The sequence below is a fragment of the Heteronotia binoei genome, chromosome 7 (assembly GCF_032191835.1).
Source record: "Heteronotia binoei isolate CCM8104 ecotype False Entrance Well chromosome 7, APGP_CSIRO_Hbin_v1, whole genome shotgun sequence".
Lineage (NCBI taxonomy): Eukaryota > Metazoa > Chordata > Lepidosauria > Squamata > Gekkonidae > Heteronotia > Heteronotia binoei.
The window spans coordinates 127,537,483-127,556,892 of NC_083229.1; positions in this window are offsets into that span (position 1 = coordinate 127,537,483).

Here is a 19,410-nt window from a genome sequence, read left to right on the forward strand (position 1 = left end):
GGTGGAGGAAGGCCAGGAGCGTGGCGAGCCACGAATCTGGGTCCTTCTAGGACCCGGACTCATGGCTCGCCATGCTCCTGGCCTGCCTCCACCCTCCCCTTCTCTGATTTCACCTCAGAGGTGGAGCGGGCGACGCTGCTGCGCTGCCACCTCTTCTCCGCTTCACCGTAGCTGCTCCTCCGAGATGGGCTCAGCCTGAGCCCATCTCGGAGGAGCAGTTACGGTGAAGCGGAGAAGAGGCAGCAGCAGCACAGCGGCGTCGCCCCCTCCATTCTGCCTCTGAGGTGAAATCAGAGAAGGGGAGGGTGGAGGGAAGGAAGACATTTAAAAAGGTGTGCCATCCCTTGAAATGCGATGGCCAAAACTCCCGTTGGGGTTCAGTGATGCTTGTCACACCCTTGCTCCTAGCTCCACCCCAGTGTCTCCTGGCTCCACCCCCAAAGTCTCCTGGCTCCACCCCCAAAGTCCCCAGAGATTTCTTGAATTGGACTTGGCAACCCTATGCTCACAAGGCTCTGCAGCTGAGAGGGAACATTGACTGGAAGTAGCCAGAACTCTGGGGTGTTAGTCCAAATAGTAAAAAAATAAATAAAAAATAAGCCAAATTACATAACACTTTTCTGTGTGATCTTTCTGTAAGTGGGAAACCCAGAAAGAGCCCCTTCTAGCATTTCCTAGCTGGTTTCCCTGTTCTGTATCTAATTCAGTTTATTGGTTGTTTAAACAAATGAACTACTTACATGTCTATTTTTATAATATACTAAATGTTATTAAAGGCCAGTGAATTTGTGGAAGGAGATTTCCTTAAACCATTATCACTTATATCTGAGATATCCTAGGGAACCTTTGAAATCCTCTGTGAAATTTTAACTACCATGGAAAGGACATTATTGCAAGTCTCAAATGCCTATTTATTCGGCATGAGATATAACTGAAACAATCAGTGCCATTAAAGAAGTGTCCTTATATCATTTCTTTCAACAAGCAAACGTTAACAGTCCATGAAATAAATGGAAGGTGAGAAATTAGTAAATGTAACGGAATAATGAGAAGGCTGTTAACACGGCTTTCATTCATATCAAAGGAACACCAGCACACTTGCCTTTCTCCCAGTCAGATGGCTTGACATAAAGGGAACGAGCTTTTGTTTCTCATATCTAGCCAATCTTCAGGGGATCAATTAACTGAGTAGTCATACAAGAAGGCCACAAGGTTTAATATGGTGACCAAAAGAATGAGTGGCAGGAGGAATCATAGAATCATAGTTGGAAGGGACCTCCAGGGTCATCTAGTCCAACCCCCTGCACTGTGCAGGAAACTCACAAATACCTCCCCTAAATTCACAGGATCTTCATCGCTATCAGATGGCCATCTAGCCTCTGTTTATAAACCTCCAAGGAGAGCCCACCACCTCTTGAGGAAGCCTCTTCCACTGAGGAACCGCTCTAACGGTCAGGAAGTTCTTCCTAACGTTGAGCTGGAAACTCTTTTGATTTAATTTCAACCCATTGTTTCTGGCCCTACCTTCTGGGGCTACTGAAAACAATTCCATCCACTCTATGACAGCCCTTCAAGTACTCGAAGATGGTGATCATATCACCTCTCAGCCGCCTCCTCTCCAGGCTAAACATCCCCAGCTCCTTCAACCTTTCTTCATAGGACTTGGTCTCCAGACACCTCACCATCTTTGTCATGCTTTACTGGACCCATTCTATATCCTCCTTAAAATGTGGGGCCCAAAAATGAACACAATACTCCAGGTGAGGTCTCACCAGAGCAGAGTGAAGTGATACCATCATACTTCTGTTGATATAGCCCAAAATTGCATTCACCTTTTTAGCCACCACATCACACTGTTGACTCATGTTCAGGGTATGGTCCACTAAGACCCCTAGATCCTTTTCACACATATTACTGCGAAAAGGATACTACTGGTTTCATGTGTTCCAGGGAACATCCTAAACTGGCTGTCTGGGGGTCACACCTCCCACTCCCACACTTACCTCCAAGGAGACGGAGGCCTCCAAACCAGGGGTGTCCAACTTATCTGTTATGAGGGCTGGATCTGACATAAATTGGTGCCTCTACCTCAAAAAATAGCCCCCCCCCAGAGCCCCCAATACCTACGGATCAATTCCCCATTATTCCCTATGGGAATCATTTTCCATAGGGAATAATGGAGTGCCCAGTAGACATTTCCCTCCCCCCCACGATTTCTAAAGGGGGGGAGGGCCTCCAAACCAGGGAATCCCCTGCCCCCTCCCTCTCTCTCACATACAAATACTTACTAGATCTTCTTCCTGCAGAACTCTACTTGCTGTGAAAATGAAAGCAAAAGAAAGGGAGGGGCCGTTCTCCATGGAAACTATTACTGACCCTTTCCAATGAACCCTTCCTGTTTCCTGCGCAGCCTTAAAGGCACACATTTTACAAACGGATCAGGAGCTCTACAACTACATGATGCCTACACGCATGTTCTCCCACCCCCCACCCCACTTCCTCATTTTTGGAGAGTGGGGGAGGAGGTTGCAAAATCTGGGGGTCCCCCACCAGGGCGGGGGGGTTGGGAATCCTACAACAGCATAATAATAATAAAAAAAACCAATTACAATATTCAGTACAACAAAATGGTCCGGCAGGACAGTATAATAAATGATGTAGCAGGACAGTACAGCAAATCAGCACAGTAGGATAGTGCAGTAGTGTGGTAGGGTAGGCCAATCGATCTAATGAATAGATACCCACTGCCTCATCCAAAGACCTGGAAGAAGGGCTCTGTTTTGCAGGACCTATGAAAGGCTAACAAGTCAGGTAGGGCCCAGATCTCCATAGGGAGCTGATTCCATCAGGTTGGGGCCAGGACCAAAAAGGATAAAACATGTTTAAAACATTTCAAGGACAACTTTGTGAGAGCTATGGCTGACCCAAGGCCATTCCAGCAGCTGCAAGTGGAGGAGTGGGGAATCAAACCTGGTTCTCCGAGATAATAGTCTGCCCTTTCAAGAACAACCTCTGCCAGAGCTATGGCTGACCCAAGGCCATTCCAGCAGCTGCAAGTGGAGGAGTGGGGAATCCAACCCAGTTCTTTCAGATAAGAGAGCTCTGGCTGACTGAAGGTCATTCCAGCAGCTGCAAGTGGAGGAGTGGGGAATCAAACCTGGTTCTCCCAGATAAGATTCCGTGCACTTAACCACTACACCCAGGTGAATTTACTGCGGCACTATTTTAAATTTGCATTTGTGTGAGCATGAAAGCTTGTACTTTTTTTTTTTTTTAAGTTTTCAAAGATTTTATTAACTATATTGACAATACAGAATAAATATAAGAAGAAACATTTTAACAACCTCCAATATAAATTATTGAACATATAAAACACAATATATCCTATATAATACAACTAGAAAAATTCAACATAATGATATCGTCAAGATGTAACCAAGTTTACTAACCAAAATAATACTCAAAATATTTTTTTCCCAAAAACTGAATCTGTGGTGCTGTCTGACTGCACTACAAATCTGATGATGATGATGATGGAAATGATAATGAAAAAAATATATAGAATGAAAAAGAATGTAAACTAAAAATAACAGAAAAAATCATAAAAGAAATAAGATATAAATAAGATTAATAATAAATCCTATTCAAAGATTCAGAGAGAAAGAATTTAGTTAGAAGTTGAGTTGCTTGGTAGGATATTGTGAGCTGAAATATCCTCCATAAATGGGAATCATTTTTCTTCAAAAGAAGGAGATTTAGGGTAAATATCCAATTGGGCTATTTGGACTGTGGTTTTTTTTCCCATAATTAATTGGTCCCATATTTTTGTGAACAATAATGAGACTGAAAGTGTTGCGTTGGACTTCCAGAGAGAAGTTATTGATGTCTTTGCTGCCATTAATAAGCTATCAATTAAGGAGCGTCTGATTGTAGGTACCACTGTATCTCTCCAGTATTGCAGAAAAAGCATCAGAGGCTGAAATGGTATGTTATAGCCAGTCATTTTAGCAATGTGTTCAAGAACTGTGTTCCAGAAAGCCACAATAAATGGACATTGCCACCAACAATGTGCAAAAGACCCAATGTCTCTACACCCTTTCCAACATAAAGAGGAGTTAGATGTTGAAAATTTAGCCAGTTGTTTGGGACTAAAATACCAGTGGGTTAACATCTTAAAATTTTGAAGTTTCATGTGTCGTGAAGATGAATTGACGAGCATAGAATGCCAAATAGCAGGTCAGTGTTCTTCCAATTGAGACATTATTACAGCGTTTATTCCAAGATGTTTGATAAGTCTTGATGGTGAGTTTTTTAGAAGCATTGCATATATTTGTGACGCAAGACCACAGTATTTCGTTTCCTTACTCTCAAGCAATTTTTCAAAGTCTGTTTGTGGGGCTTGCAATACTGAATTCAGTTTCAGTTGAGTAGTCATATGCCGAAGTTGAAGACAGAAAAACCAGGGAACACCTGCGTGTAATTTTTCGTTCCAGAAGTAGCTGAGGGAGAAGACTTTGTTTCGAAGATATGTCTATTAGACGAGTGGTTTTATCTTTCCTCCAGATTGAGAGGACATGTGGATCACAGCCCGGAAGGAACCAATCTTGCCATGCCCCCCCCCCCCCCACACACAGCTTGTACCTTGAATAAAAATTTAATCGTGATCCTTATTGCATGCTAAGAATATACCCCTTTTATTGGCAGACAAACTTGTCTTGTGCTCACAAGCAGGGAGGCATTGCTGGCTTTGAAAGTGATGCGAGTGAGCAACAGTCTTGGGCTGTCCTCTTTTATGTCAGTGATTAAATGCAGGCTCTCACTGTTTCATATAGATGTTTCAGTAGGCCATTTGAGTGGGAAATGACCCTCTAGGCCCAAGTGGGAAGCTATTATTCCCGCTATCTCTTAGAAGCCTTTGGAAGGGCCTTCGGCTTTTTTGTTCCTCTCTTAATAGCTTTTATTGTCGCAGCTGCATTTCACGCCGTCGTTTATAAGCCAATAGTGATAATGATTTCACCTTGGATTAATCTTCAGCAGTCATTTGACAATCGCCAATAAGCGGAGATATAAATTACTGATAAAAAGAAATAGAAGCCCTGCACTTGGTGGATGAGTGTGATTTGGAGACTCCATAAAACATTTAGCTCACAATAGATCTTGGCACACTGGAAATATTAACCCCCCCCGGTTTGATTGTGAACAACGAAATCGTTGCTAGATGTAAATTTGCGGCTCTATGTAACCTCACATGGAAGGGAGATTTATGAAATGTTCAGGTGGTTTGGAGTCTGTAGAAGAAATATTTAGAGTATTTATTCCTGAACAGTAAAAAAGGTCTTAAAAGTTTGGGTAAGCATTTACTTTAGGAGAAGCTGATATGGCCATTTTAGTTTCTTCATTCTTTTGAGTGTTTTCATTATCATGGGTTTGGCTTCGCTCCATCTTTTTTGCTGAGGTTGCTGATGATTCTTGCATCACTCACTGTTGACATGCCATATTTATGCCCAATGTACTTGAAGATCCCCAGGGCTTTTCTTGTAGCAGGAACTCCTTTGCATATTAGGCTACACCCCCCTGATGTAGCCAATCCTCCAAGAGCTTACAGTAGGCCCTGTTAAGAAGAGCTCTGTAAGCTCTTGGAGGATTGGCTACATCAGAGGGTGTAGCCTAATATGCAAAAGAGTCCCTGCTACAAAAAAGCCCTGAAGATTTCCCCTCCTCCTGTACTTTTCAACCCACAAGTTTTGCCTCTCAGACCTTGCTCTCAGTGAGTCTGCCTGCTGAGGTGAGGAAAGTGGTGATCAGAGACAGGGCTTTTTCAGTGGTAGCACCTACCATTTGGAATGAACTCCTCCTGGAAGATCACTTGGTGTCTACCTTACTGTCCTTTAGGCTCCAGGCCAAGATATTTGCTTTTACCTAGGTCTTTCACTCAGCGGTTCCATCTCCTCCACGTGCAGCTGCTGGGTGACGGTGGACTGGCCACAGTTCTCTCAGTGCTGCCCTCTCAAGAGCAGTTCTCATAAGAGCTCTCTCAGAAGGAGGGTGTCTGTTGTGGAGAGAGAAAAGGAAAGGCGGCTGTAAGCCGCTCTGAAACTCCAAGTGAAAGGCGGGGTATAAATCCAATCTCTTCTCTATTTTCTCCTCCTCCTCTTCTTCTTTCTTCCAAATTGTGACTGCTTATGTTTACTGCTTTGTATCCTTGAAAGTTTCCTGTAAATTTTTTTAAGCTTTGTTCTTACACCGTGATCCCAGTTTTTGTATTGACTTAAAGTTCTTGCAGTCACCAGGCAGAGATAGAAGATTCTTCTATTGATTTGTTGATGGCAGTGTAGAACATCCCTATTTGTATAGGAGAATATTGAGAAAAAGGTTGAAAAGGTAAATTTGCCCTATGGTCTAGCAACTTGATATCTGGGACTGCTGAGTAAATCCTGACTGATTTCCCGCTAGCCTTACCTCGCTCTCATTCTCCTCTTCTCCTCGGGGCTTAACATAAGAGAAGCCATGCTGGATCAGGCCAGTGGCCCATCCAGTCCAACACTCTGAGTCACATAAGAGAAGCCATGTTGGATCAGGCCAATGGCCCATCCAGTCCAACACTCTGAGTCACATAAGAGAAGCCATGTTGGATCAGGCCAATGGCCCATCCAGTCCAACACTCTGAGTCACATAAGAGAAGCCATATTGGATCAGGCCAATGGCCCATCCAGTCCAACACTCTGAGTCACATAAGAGAAGCCATATTGGATCAGGCCAATGGCCCATCCAGTCCAACACTCTGTGTCACATAAGAATATAAGAGAAGCCATGTTGGATCAGGCCAATGCCCATCCAGTCCAACACTCTGAGTCACATAAGAACATAAGAGAAGCCCTGTTGGATCAGGCCAATGGCCCATCCAGTCCAACACTCTGAGTCACATAAGAACATAAGAGAAGCCCTGTTGGATCAGGCCAATGGCCCATCCAGTCCAACACTCTGCGTCACATAAGAACATAAGAGAAGCCCTGTTGGATCAGGCCAGTGGCCCATCCAGTCCAACACTCTGAGTCACATAAGAACATAAGAGAAGCCCTGTTGGATCAGGCCAATGGCCCATCCAGTCCAACACTCTGAGTCACATAAGAACATAAGAGAAGCCCTGTTGGATCAGGCCAATGGCCCATCCAGTCCAACACTCTGCGTCACATAAGAACATAAGAGAAGCCCTGTTGGATCAGGCCAGTGGCCCATCCAGTCCAACACTCTGAGTCACATAAGAACATAAGAGAAGCCCTGTTGGATCAGGCCAATGGCCCATCCAGTCCAACACTCTGAGTCACATAAGAACATAAGAGAAGCCCTGTTGGATCAGGCCAATGGCCCATCCAGTCCAACATTCTGTGTCACATAAGAACATAAGAGAAGCCCTGTTGGATCAGGCCAATGGCCCATCCAGTCCAACACTCTGAGTCACATAAGAGAAGCCATGCTGGATCAGGCCAATGGCCCATCCAGTCCAACACTCTGAGTCACATAAGAGAAGCCATGCTGGATCAGGCCAATGGCCCATCCAGTACAACACTCTGAGTCACATAAGAACATAAGAGAAGCCATGCTGGATCAGGCCAATGGCCCATCCAGTCCAACACTCTGAGTCACATAAGAACATAAGAGACGCCATGTTGGATCAGGCCAATGGCCCATCCAGTCCAACACTCTGTGTCACATAAGAACATAAGAGAAGCCATGCTGGATCAGGCCAATGGCCCATCCAGTCCAACACTCTGAGTCACATAAGAACATAAGAGACGCCATGTTGGATCAGGCCAATGGCCCATCCAGTCCAACACTCTGTGTCACTTAAGAACATAAGAGAAGCCATGTTGGATCAGGCCAATGGCCCATCCAGTCTAAAACTCTGTGTCACACAGTGGCCAAAAAAATTATATATATACACACTGTGGCTAATAGCCACTGATGGACCTCTGCTCCATATTTTAATCTAATCCCCTCTTGAAGCTGGCTATACTTGTAGCTGCCACCACCTCCTGTGGCAGTGAATTCCACATGTTAATCATCCTTTGGGTGAAGAAGTACTTCCTTTTATCCATTCTTACCCTACTGCTCAGCAATTTCATCAAATGCCCACGAGTTCTTCTATTATGAGAAAGGAAGAAAAGGACTTCTTTCTCTACTTTCTCCATCCCATTCATAATCTTGTAAACCTCTCTCATGTCACCCTGCAGTCGACATTTCTCCAAGCTAAAGAGCCCCAAGCGTTTTAACCTTTCTTCATAGGGAAAGTGTTCCAACCCTTTAATCATTCTAGTTGGCCTTTTCTGGACTTTTTCCAATGCTATAATATCCTTTTTGAGGTGCGGCGACCAGAATTGTACACAGTATTCTAAATGAGACCGCACCATCGATTTATACAGGGGCATTATGATACTGGCTGATACTGGCTTCCATTGGATTTCACACTATTTGGCCCGGGGTTGCAACCTGCGCTGCCTCTTTCACTAGGGTTCCCAAGTCCAACCCCCAAAATATCTGGGGACTTTGGGGGTAGAGCCAGGAGACTTTGGGGGTGGAGCCAGGAGACAATGGGGTGGAGCTAGGGGGAGGGGGGAAACGGCGAGCCGCCCCTGCGCAGCTGGCGCCTCTTCTCTGCTCGCCGTGGTTGCTCCTCCGAGATGGGCTCAGCCTGAGCCCATCTCGGAGGAGCAGCCATGGGGAGCGGAGAAGAGGCCACCGCGCCGCTGCCGCCTCGCCCGCTTCGCCTCTGGGGTGGAAGCGGAGGGGGGGTGGAGGCGAGCCGGGGGCATGGCGAGCCGTGAGTCCGGGTCCTAGAACGGCCCGGATTCGCGGCTCGCCATGCTCCTGGCCTGCCTCGCCCTCTCCTGCGCTGCTGCCGCCTCTTGGCTGCTCCTCTGAGATGGGCTCAGCCTGGGCTCATCTCGGAGGAGCAGCTGCGGTGGGAGGGGAGGGGGCAGCAGCGGCGCAGCGCGGCAGCCTCGCCGGCTCCAGGATGCGGCGGCTGGCCATGCTCCCCAGCACCGTTTCCACCCCCTCCCCCCGCTTCCATTTTTTTGGGGAGCGGGGGAAGAGGGTGGAAATCCTGGGGTCCCCCGCCAGGGCGGGAGGGTTGGGAAGCCTATCTTTCACCCAGCAAACAAGATCCTCTAAAAACCAGTTTCTGTTTGCCGCATGAAAAAGACAAAGCAAGTTGCAGCCTCAGGGCAGATAGTGTGAAATCTGACAGAAGCCCCATGGAGAAGAGGAATGGGAGAGCGGCATAAGGCTAGTGAGAAATCGGTCTCTGTGTTCCCTGTCGTAAAAATGGATGTCTGCCCATTTAGACAGATGGTCCTGTTTGTGAAAAGCGGAGTGTGGCTTTTTCCTGAAATTACATTAATAGCGGGGGGCGGGGGGGGGACACTGTTGACATTATGTTCAAGTGTTAGAGAAACAGTTGGCTTTTTGGTGTCTGGATCTGACCCTTTCAGTGGCAGCAGCAAACCAAGAGGAAGAACCAAGAAATGAATTTCATAAACCAGTTTAAAAATATCTGCTAACGTAGACAAGGGGGGTCACCAAGAACTAAATCTTGAATGTGGTTGTTCCAGAGACACAATCTCTGTGGAACAGAGAAACTATTGAACTGGACAATGTTGGAGATTTGGGGTTGGAGGTTGGAAAGCGTCAGGTTTGGAGAAGGAATGGGCGTCAACATGCAGAATATAATGCCTTAAATTTCCCAAGCACCCATTTCAATCCCTGTAGATATCCTGGCCCCTCCTGGAGGTTGGGGAGGGATGGTGGCTCAGTGGTAGAGCATCTGCTTGGGAAGCAGAAGGTCCCAGATTCAATCCCTGGCATCTCCAAAAAAGGGTCCAGGCAAATAGGTGTGAAAAACCTCAGCTTGAGACCCTGGAGAGCCGCTGCCAGTCTGAGAAGACAATACTGACTTTGATGGACCAAGGGTCTGATTCAGTATAAGGCAGCTTCATATGTTCATATTAGGGGAGGGACGGTGGCTCAGTGGTAGAGCATCTGCTTGGGAAGCAGAAGATCCCTGGTTCAATCCCTGGCATCTCCAAAAAAGGGTCCAGGCAAATAGGTGTGAAAAAGCCTCAGCTTGAGACCCTGGAGAGCCGCTGCCAGTCTGAGAAGACAATACTGACTTTGATGGACCAAGGGTCTGATTCAGTATAAGGCAGCTTCATATGTTCATATTAGGGGAGGGATGGTGGCTCAGTGGCAGAGCATCTGCTTGGTAAGCAAAAGGTCCCAGGTTCAATCCCCGGCATCTCCAACTAAAAAAGGGTCCAGGCAAGTAGGTGTGAAAAACCTCAGCTTGAGACCCTGGAGAGCCGCTGCCAGTCTGAGAAGACAATACTGACTTTGATGGACCAAGGGTCTGATTCAGTATAAGGCAGCTTCATATGTTCATATGTTGGCACCCATAATTGGTAGATGGCAGTAATGCTTCCAAGCTTTATTATTCCATTCTCTTGAAATAAAGGATTGGCCATTGTGTGAAACACGATGCCGGGCTAGGTGGGCCTCTGGTCTAATTCGGCAGGATACTTCTTATGTCCTTTGAAAGCTGCTCCTTCCCATAGCTGAAGGTGATGGGTGAGATAAAAAACAATTCTGGCCTGGCCCAAGACCTGACTACCTCTTTCCAGGCCAAAGTAAAAGCAGTGCCCTGTGCAAGCACCAGTGGTTTCCGACTCTGGGGTGATGTCACATCAACAGTTTCATGGCAGACTTTTTACAGGGTGGCTTGCCATTGCCTTCCCCAGTCATCTCCACTTTCCTCCCAGCAAGCTGCGGACTCATTTTACCGACCTTGGAAGGATGGAAGGCTGAGTCACCCTTGAGCCGGCTACCTAAACCCAGCTCCTGCCGGGATCGAAGTCAGGTCGTGAGCTGAGCTTGACTTACTACAGTACTGCAGCTTTACCACTCTGCGCCATGGGGCTCCAGAAGCCAACAAAAGAGTCACAACAATGCCAGGGGTTACTAACCTCCAAACGGTGCCCAGAAATCTCCGGCTATTACAATTTATCTCCAGGCAATATTGATCAGTTCCCCTGGAGAAAATGGTTGCTTTAGAAGTTGGCCTCTATGGCATTATTCCCTTCTAAGGTCCCTCCTCTCCAGAAACCCCAGCCATCTCAGGCACCCCCTCACACAAACACAAATCTCCAGTTATTTCCAACCCAGAGGGGGGCAACCTGTCAAGAACCTTGCCATTAAAGGGTTACTGTCTTATTGTACTTATCTTTCACCTGCGTTGCGCTCTAAGACCGAGATCACGCACACTAAATAATGCAGATGGATCCAAGTGGGCAGCCGTGTTGGTCTGAAGTAGGAGAACAAAACAGGAGTCAAGTTTCACCTTTAAGATCAACTTAAGTTTTATTCAGAACGTAAGCTTTCGTGTGCTCTCTTAAGCACACTTCGTCTGACGAGGAATCCAGTACGTTTGAACTTATGAACATATGAAGCTGCCTTCTACTGAATCAGACCCTTGGTCCATCAAAGTCAGCATTCTCTTCTCAGACTGGCAGTGGCTCTCCAGGGTCTCAAGCTGAGGGTTTTCACACCTATTTGCCTGGACCTTTTTTTGGAGATGCCAGGGATTGAACCTGGGACCTTCTGCTTCCCAAGCAGATGCTCTACCACTGAGCCACCGTCCCTCCCCTGTTTGTTTGTTTATGTTTAATTTGATTTAACCCCGCCTTCCCCGCTGAGGTGGGCTCAGGGCGGCTTACATCAGAATCATAGCGTGCTATGATCACAGTCATAAAAAAGATAAAACCATTGAAATATATAAGTTAAAACACATCGATCAAAACAATATACAGCTTAGTGCTAACGCATTAGATGTTCCTCATAGTTGCAAGATGGCAGTTATTCCAGAATTCTCCTACGGTAGGTTGAAGGCTTGTTTGCTTATGTTACCTTTTGACATATTATTGTTTTATTGCTTTTGCATGCTCACGCTACTCGGATCAAAGGTTTGCTCGATTTGTTAATTTTACTATTCTGTCATTGAAGCTTAAATTTGCACCATTTTGCATTCTAAACCACTCCCTACAAGATAATTGTACTATACTGCCATCGGATCTTAAATTTGTACCAGTTTGCATGCTGAGCCACCGACTACCAGCTATATATGGCTTTGCTCACTGTACCGGATTCCTCGTCTGATGAAGTGTGCTTAGAGAGCACACGAAAGCTTACGTTCTGAATAAAACTAAGTTGGTCTTAAAGGCGCAACTTGACTCCTTTTTTGTTCTACTAAATAATGCAATTTCGATCTGCTTTCATTGCACTCTCCAACTGGATTTTACTATGGCCGTTTTCCCACTGAGCTTACCTCGGAGCGACGTCCCTCTTCACCGCACAGCGTCTGCGCGGATTTCCCACCAACTGCTCTGAGGCTGCTCCGAGGAACCAGGAAGTTCCCGACCTTTTGCGTCACAAATGGAAACGGCTAAAAACCAGTTTACATTAGCGACGCAAAAGCCACGACTCTACTTGGTTACTCGGAGCAGTTGGTGGGAAATCCGCGCAGACTCTGCGCGGTGAAGAGGGACATCGCTTCGAGGTAAGCTCAGTGGGAAAACGGCCTCTATGAACTGGCAAAATCCAGTTGGAAAATGCATTAGAACTGGATTGAAAATGCATTCTTTAGGGTGTTTGACCACAGCCTATGAATGCTATCCGCTAGTCCTTTTCCAGGCTCTCACACACCTGCTTGCTGCTAAGAGTAGCCCAGGATGTTATGTTTAGGGCTATCGCTTGGTAACTCATTGTATCAAAATTGTAACCTCGGTACCAATGGGAACAGAAAGCAAAGTTCCCAAAGAAATGCTTTGGGAGACAGTAAAGGGGGGCTTACCACTGCTTGCCATGCCATGTATTGAACCTATATTAATCCCTGACCTGTTGAGCATATTCAGTTCTCAGGCCACGTCTGAATCTCTTAATAAATGGAACTTATTGATAACCAATGGACTGTTTATTGAGTACTCAGGGGGGAAGCGTGACGCAACCCTAACAATAGCCTAATGAAATGAGTGATTTTTGCAGTTACCGGGGTTCAGAATATAAGACTCATCTCTTTTTGGGCGCAGTGACATCGGACGGTTCTTTTTGGCCTGAGGAAGTCTGGACAGGACCATCGATGTGAATGCCAAGTTAAATCTTTGCCAGACCCCTCCTGTAAGTCAAGTAAATAGCGAATTAATTCTCTTGAGCTGATAGAAAGAGATCCAAACGGCGTCCACAGCTTGACTTGCTAGCAAATCAAAAGAAAAAGCAACAGACTGATTTGCACCCCCTCTGCTGGCTGTGTTATGTAATGACATTTTGCATTGTTAAAAGGGGGAGGGAGCTGGCTTGCCGAAGAACTCTAGAGTAGCCTTGGAATCAGTAGCATTCTTCCACAAATACAGCTGAGCTTATTTTCTGTGCCAGCTGGGAACCAGCTATTGAAAAGGAAGCATGCTTTTCTATGCTGTTCCCTGTCATGTGAATATGCACCTTTGTGTGAATAGCCTTGAATTACTGGCAGATACCTATGTGAATAAAGGTATGCTGTCTACTGTAAAAACCCTCTGGTATTTTCTCTTTCAGGAGTGTCTATGAAAGGTCTTGCTTGTATCAGGGCTTCAGTTATTGCTAATGACCCTTCTGCTTAGCTGCAAGCAACTGCAATGAAATACACCTAATTGCACAGGGTCACATTCTTTCCTCTGTCCCCTCCCTCCTGTTCTAACTGGAAGGAAGGAAGGAAGGAAGGAAGGAAGGAAGGAAGGAAGGAAGGAAGGAAGGAAGGAAGGAAGGAAGGGAGGGAGGGAGGGAGGGAGGAAGGAGGGAAGGAAGGAAGGAAGGAAGGAAGGAAGGAAGGAAGGAAGGAAGGAAGGAAGGAAGGAAGGAAGGAAGGAAGGAAGGAAGGAAGGAAGGAAGGAAGGAAGGAAGGAAGGAAGGAAAAGGAGGGTTTCATACGGGATACATTTTGTAGTAATTCAGTGGCTTGTCTTCCCTTGTAGCATATGGTATGGGTGTGATCTTCATTTGTTTCACTGTGCTTTAGGGCTGAGAAAATGTTCTCTTATTTTTTGCATGCCATTACTGACATTCTGTCAGGGATTTCAGTTCTCTGCTTTTCAATGGCAGTTTTACAAACTGATATTGTGTAATGTTGTACAGGGCTTCTTGCTTGTTTGTTTGTTTCAATACTTAATGGATAATAGTTTGTGTCAGAGGTGGCCAACGGTAGCTCTCCAGAGGTTTTTTGCCTACAACTCCCATCAGCCCCAGCCAGCATGGCCAATGGCTAGGGCCGATGGGAGTTGTAGGCAAAAACATCTGGAGAGCTACCGTTGGCCACCCCTGGTATGTCATGCAGTCAGCCTACTGTAGTGAACCAAGCATAGCAGTAGGATCTGGGAAGCCTACATGAGAATCCTGATCTGCCATGGATCGGCCTGATTGACCCTGACCCCATCCTGGTGGAATCAGCTCCCAGTGGAGATACAGGCCCTACTGAAATTGTTACCTTTCCGTAGGGCCTGGAAGATGGAGCTGTTCAGCCAGGCGTTTGGTTGAGGCAGGCGGATGCCCTTTGCTTTGTTGCCAATACTACGCTATCGGCTATCCTCCCCCACAGTGATCTGCTATTGAACGACTGTATCTGGGCCACTGATTATACTCCAACCTGCACTATGAGCCCGCCCTCCTTTGTATACTGAACTGTGTTGTGTTGCTGTTTTAATTGTATTTTGTTGGTTTTATTGTAGAAGAAGATATTGGATTTATATCCCGCCCTCCACTCCGAAGAGTCTTAGAGCGGCACACAATTTCCTTTACCTTTCTCCCCCACAACAGACACCCTGTGAGGTAGATGAAGATATTGGATTTATATCCCGCCCTCCACTCCGAGGAGTCTCAGAGAGGCTCACAATCTCCTTTCCCTTCCTCTCCCACAACAGACACCCTGTGAGGTAGATGAAGATATTGGATTTATATCCCGCCCTCCACTCCGAAGAGTCTCAGAGAGGCTCACAATCTCCTTTCCCTTCCTCCCCCACAACAGACACCCTGTGAAGTAGATGAAGATATTGGATTTATATCCCGCCTTCCACTCCAAAGAGTCTCAGAGCGGCTCACAATCTCCTTTACCTTCCTCCCCCACAACAGACACCCTGTGAGGTAGATGAAGATATTGGATTTATATCCCGCCCTCCACTCCGAAGAGTCTCAGAGCGGCTCACAATCTCCTTTACCTTCCTCCCCCACAACAGACACCCTGTGAGGTAGATGAAGACATTGGATTTATATCCCGCCCTCCATTCCAAAGAGTCTCAGAGCGGCTCACAATCTCCTTTACCTTCTTCCCCCACAACAGACACCCTGTGAGGTGGGTGGGGCTGAGAGAACTCTCACAGCATCTGCCTTTTTAAGGACAACTCCTGCAAGAGCTAAGGCTGACCCAAGGCCATGCCAGCAGCTGCAAGTGGAGGAGTGGGGAATCAAACCCGGTTCTCCCAGATAAGAGTCCGCACACTTAACCACTACACCAAACTGGCTCTCCAGTTTTGTATTGTATTTGCTTGGTTTTATTTGAATGCAATCCGCCCTGAGCCCGTCTGGGAAAGGGCGGAATAGACATTAACCAAAATAAAATAAATAAATAATAAATAATAAATAATAAGATCACTCTGGGTGACTTTCTCTCAGTCTAGCCTACATTAAAAGTAGGGTTGCCAGGTCCAACTGAAGAAATATCGGGGGACTTTGGCGATGGAGCCAGGAGACTTTGGGGTGAAGCCAGGTCAAGGGCGTGATAAGCATAATTGAACAGCAAAGGGAGTTCTGGCCATCACATTTAAAGGGACCGCCCACCTTTAAATGCCTTTGCTCCATTTGGAGAAATGAAGGATAAAAGCACCTTTTGGGGGGCTCATAGAATTGGACCCCCTGGTCCAAACTTTTTTGAAACTTGGAGGGTGTATGGAGGAGAGGTGTCAGATGCTATGCTGAAAATTTGATACCTCTACCTCAAAAAGCAGTCTCCCCAGAGCCCAGGCCCATAGCTACAGTGGGGCCTTGGGAGGGCAGGCCACCCCATTCAAACACCCCTTCCCTTCCATCTCTATGGCCCTTCTATTGGAGGGCCTCCAATTGCCCCCCTTTGCTCACTGCCATTCTGATCAAGTGCAGCATGCTCCTACCAGGCCCCTGCGACTGCTGTGGCTGCTGCGGCGGCTGGCCGTGCCCCAGTGCTCATGCCCCAGGGATGGGACTCATGCCTGGGATCACCTTGCCACACCAGCGCAGAAGAGCGCCAGGAAAGAGAGAGACCCTTCAAGCGCTGGGGTGCTGAGGGAGAATAATATAGTGGGTTCAATGCAGGGCTCTTTTTCTAGCACAGGGGTGGGGAACCTTTTTTCTGCCAAGGGTCATATGGATATTTAGAACATCATTCACGGGCCATGAAAAATTATCAACTTAAAAAACAGTGCTCCGCCGAGGGAGAATGATTCAGGCCAGCGAAATTAGTGCAAATAATTGTTTTTCTATTTGAAGTCATGTGGGGAGAGCCTAATCTTGCACACACACACCTGGCTCGCCACCCTAGGCAAATGCATTTGCAGAAAAAGCCCAGCAGGAACTCAGTAGCATATTAGACCACACCCCCTAATATTAGCATATTAGGTCACACACTCATTAGCATGTTAGGCCACACCATCTGGGATAATCAAGTGCAAACTGAACTGTGGCAGTAACTTTTCCAGGCCCTGGACCGAGGACCGGCCAAGGACCGGCCTACCTGAAGGACCGTCTCTCCCCGTATGAGCCCCAGAGAGCACTGAGGTCAGTAGGAAAAAACAGACTGACTACCCCTGGGCCAAAAGAAATTAAACTACAGAACACTCGCACACGGGCCTTTTCGGCTGCGGCCCCATATCTTTGGAACCAACTCCCAGAGGGGGTGCGGGCCCTGCGGAACCTTGATCAGTTCCGCAGGGCCTGCAAGACCACCCTCTTTAAATTAGCTTTTATGAACAGCTGAATTATAATTTTACAACGAAGAAATATCCGCCATCAGCATTAACTAGAATATAGCGTCAATGATAATGTTATGGTTTGTTTTAATTAATGCACGAACTGGTTTTTAAGGTTAAATTAATGCTCAATTTTAATGTTCTTAATGTAATTGTTTTATTAATGCACCATTGGTCATTGTGTTGTTTATTACTGTTCTATTTATTAATGTACCATTGGTCATTGTGTTGTTAGCCGCCCTGAGCCTGCTTCGGCGGGGGAGGGCGGGATACAAATAAAATTTTACTTACTTTACTTACTTACTTACTGCAGCAATTCTGACCGGCCAGCCAGGCCCCAGGGAGGCTGCCGCACAGTACATCCGGGCCCTGTGATCCCTGCCTGGTCCTGGGGAGGCTGCTGCACAGTGCAGCTGGGCCCCACGATTCTCACTGGCCAGCCAGGTCCCAGGGAGGCTGCCACATGGCTCGGTTTGGCCCAGCAATCCCCTCGGGATGGAGGATCCCCACCCCTGTTCTAGCAGGAGCTTCTCTGCATATTAGGCCACACTCCCTGATGTAGCCAATCCTCCTGGAGCTTACAGTAGGCCCTGTACTAAGAGCCCTGTAAGCTCTTGGAGGATTGGCTACATCAGGGGGGCGTGGCCTAATATGCAGAGGAGCTCCTGCTAGCAAAAGAGCCCTGGTTCAACGCAATGAAGAGCTGAGGTGGTCGTGGACATCAGCTCTTTATTAGGTACAGCATAGTATAAGGCTGCACTCTAAGACTGGAGGACTGGGCCAAAGAGGCCAACTATATACAACTCAGGCTTCCCGTGCAAGCACGCGATTGGGTCATTCAAACCAGCAGGGAGCCTGTGATTGGAGCAAGGCAACAGGGATTTGGATCCTGCTGCCCATTGTTGCCAAGTCCTCAAGCTCTGTTCTAATGGCACCAATGAGCCAAGCAGGAACACCGACGTCAGTCTTCACTTGAGTCCTCATGCACAACGGAGAGGAAGCCTTCCTCAGAACAGAAACAAGCCTCTGCTAGCTGGATCCTCGGCGGCCAGAAGCAGCAGGGGTCTTGGAATCCGAGGGGGGTGGCAGTTCCTTCTGGGAGGGCAGGAAACAGGCTTGGCTTTCACCTGGCCACAGACACCAGCAGGAAATAGGCTTCCCAACCCTCCCGCCCTGGTGGGGGACCCCCAAATTTTCAGCCTCCTTCCCCGCTCTTAAAAAATCTGGGGGCAGGGGGAGAGAGAACATACCCGTAGGCATCATGTTGTTTTACAGCTTGGGATCCGTTTTTAAAATGTGTCCCTTTAAGGCTGCACAGGCAACAGGAACGGCCCCTCCCTTTCTTTTCCTGTGCAGCTTGCTTTCGTTTTCACAGCGAGCAAATTCTGCTGGAAGAAGACCAAGTATGGTAAGTATTTGTGTGTGTGTGTGTGAGAGAGAGAGAGAGAGGGAGGGGGGATTCCCTGGTATGGAGCCCCCCCTTTAGAAAGCGTGGGGGGGAGGGAAATGTCTGCTAGGCACTCTATTATTCCCTATGGAGAACGATTTCCATAGAGAATAATAGGGGATTGATCCATGGGTATTGGGGGCTCTGGGGGGGGCTATTTTTTGAATAGAGGCACCAGATTTTTAGTATAGCAGCTAGTGCCTCTCCCCAAAATACCCCCCAAGTTTCAAAAATATTGGACCAGAGGGTCCAATTCTATGAGCCCCAAAAGGTGGTGCCCCTATCCTTCATTATTTCCTATAGAAGGAAAGCATTTAAAAAGGCGTGCTGTCCCTTTAAATGTGATGGCCAGAACTCCCTTGGAGTTCAATTATGCTTGTCACATCCTTGTTCCTGGCTCCACCCCCAATGTCTCCTGGCTCCACCCCCAATGTCTCCTGGCTCCGCCCCAAAGTCTCCTGGCTCCGCCCCTAAAGTCCCCAGATTTTTCTTTAATTGGACTTGGCAACCCTAGCAGGAAAGGGCTTCAGATCGGCACTGCGGTGGGGTGGGGGGGGGGGGAGAAGCCTACTTGCATCTGGATCGTCCTGGAAGATTTACTGAGTTAGACAAATGCGGGGTGGGGTGGGGTGGGCTGTTGCTTTACTTGAGAAGCAGAGAAAGTGTTTCGCACCAAACTGCTGCGGTGGGGCCCACCAAACATGAAATCCTGGCTACCACCCTGCCAGAGCCCCAAATACCCACGGATCAATTTTCCATTATACTCTATGGGAATCAGTCTTCATATAGAATAATGGAGAGTCCAGCAGACATCCCCCCCACACACACTTTCTGATGACTCTGAAGCGGGGGGGAGGGCCTCCAAACCAGGCGATTCCCTGCCCTCATCTG